This window comes from Leptonychotes weddellii, chromosome 3, assembly GCF_054177405.1.
Source record: "Leptonychotes weddellii isolate Sample4059 chromosome 3, ASM5417740v2, whole genome shotgun sequence".
In the NCBI taxonomy this organism is placed as follows: Eukaryota; Metazoa; Chordata; class Mammalia; order Carnivora; family Phocidae; genus Leptonychotes; species Leptonychotes weddellii.
The window spans coordinates 33,025,668-33,027,357 of NC_138371.1; the positions used below are offsets into that span (position 1 = coordinate 33,025,668).

The 1,690-nt window shown below is 35.4% G+C and overlaps 1 non-coding gene across 1 annotated transcript; it reads right to left on the reverse strand.

The window, feature by feature from the left end:
* Positions 1-302: 302 nt before the first annotated feature.
* LOC115942755 (U6 spliceosomal RNA) lies at positions 303-408 on the reverse strand. The gene has a single exon (XR_004077334.1). It is a non-coding gene; the product is annotated as a U6 spliceosomal RNA (small nuclear RNA).
* Between the last annotated feature and the right edge of the window lie 1,282 nt (positions 409-1,690).

Sequence of the window (1,690 nt, forward strand, 5' to 3'; positions counted from 1 at the left end):
AAAACCCACTTAATAAATAAGAAGAAATTTCCATACTATGGCTGTTGTGGGGATGATTAAGACTACTCATAATTTGAGTTCACAGTTCAAACTATCCCTCTAAACACTTTTTTTCCATATAACATTACATAACCATCTTTATTACATGTGTTTCTAGACACTTCTCTAATTGCATTACAGAATGGATATTCCATTCATTTCCAGAAAAAAAAAACAACAAAAAACCAACAAGACTCTTCTCAAGTAGGGTACCAGGGACATTCTTAAATCCATTTTTATTACATATGTTTAAAAAAACTTCTTAAAATATGGAATACTGCTCCAATTTGTATGTCATCCTTGTTCAGGGACCATGCTAATCTTCATATTGTCCCAGTTTTAGTATATGTGTGCTGCTGATGGGAGCACCCTACCCCCCAAACTTTTTGAACTTATCAAACCCAATATTTCTTGTGACAAACCACCTTTAATTTTTCCTGTCCATGTTTCATTAATTTTAATATTTCTAACTTCTCCCACTGAATTCATCAAAATTTTGTTTTTGAAGAGTTAACATCCAAAAGAGCATAGAAATTTCTGAAACCTCTTTCCCTCTTCCCTAGGGAAGTGTGTTTTAAAAGAAGTTTAAAAGGAGTTTCATTCTGGAAGAACTTAAAATCAGTTCTATATTCATTATCTAGAAGACCTGGCAAAATCAACTATCTTCACCCTGACCTGTGTGTCATTGTTGAAGTAGAGAATGTGGAGCTAACAGTAAGGTTCCTAAAATGCATGTGCTTTCACAAGCCTATTCTCATGTGAAATGTTGTTTTTCCTCAGAAACATATTTGTGTTTGAGAAAAAGCAAATACAGGGCGAAATTTTGCGGGAAGCTTGAAAACAGGTACCATGGAAAATATTATTATTGATTTTTATAAATGTATTTGGCAGTGAATGTGTACTGAGTTGTCCAGTGTAAGCATCCAGGACTTTTTTTTTTCCCCCCATTGGTAATATAGTAAAGTCCTCTTTCAGTAAACATTTGCTTTTGGGAAATATAAAAGGTCAGTTTTGGCCAACTGCATCAGTCCTTATTCTGCCATCTGTAAAAAATTTAGGCTTTGCCTTTTTGAATGACCCTTTAAAAATATACAAGACCTAATTCTATCCTTTACTCCCATAAGCCTCCCATTGGACTCTGGTGGGAACATTTTACAGTTAAGTTCTGAGGAATAGGACATTTCATAATGCCTTCTTGTGAGAACTTCCTTGGGCACAACTTGGCCAACTCATTCCTCGTGAGAGTGTTCTGTGACCTTACTGGCTTTAGAACTTCAAAATAGACTCTAAGCTGTTAAGCAGTAGTGCTGCTTGCAGATCTATCTATCTGTCTTCTATCATCTATCTATCTATCTATCTATCTATCTATCTATCTATCTATCTATCATCTGCTATCTATCTGATCATCTATCTCCATGTAACCCTAAAATTCTAGTGCAGTAGACATCCAAAGTAGATGACTCTTGGTGCACTGAGGAACTACGCTCTTTATCCGTCTTATGTTGATTAGTAGGTGTGTTCATTCTCAATGCCCTACTCTATCCTTTCGTAGTGCTCTATTTTAAAAACAGTATTTCTTGAACACTTAGTATGTGCCAGGCACTAGTAAAGAGAAACAGGTTGAAACAGGGTGGCTAAAAATGTAATGAGA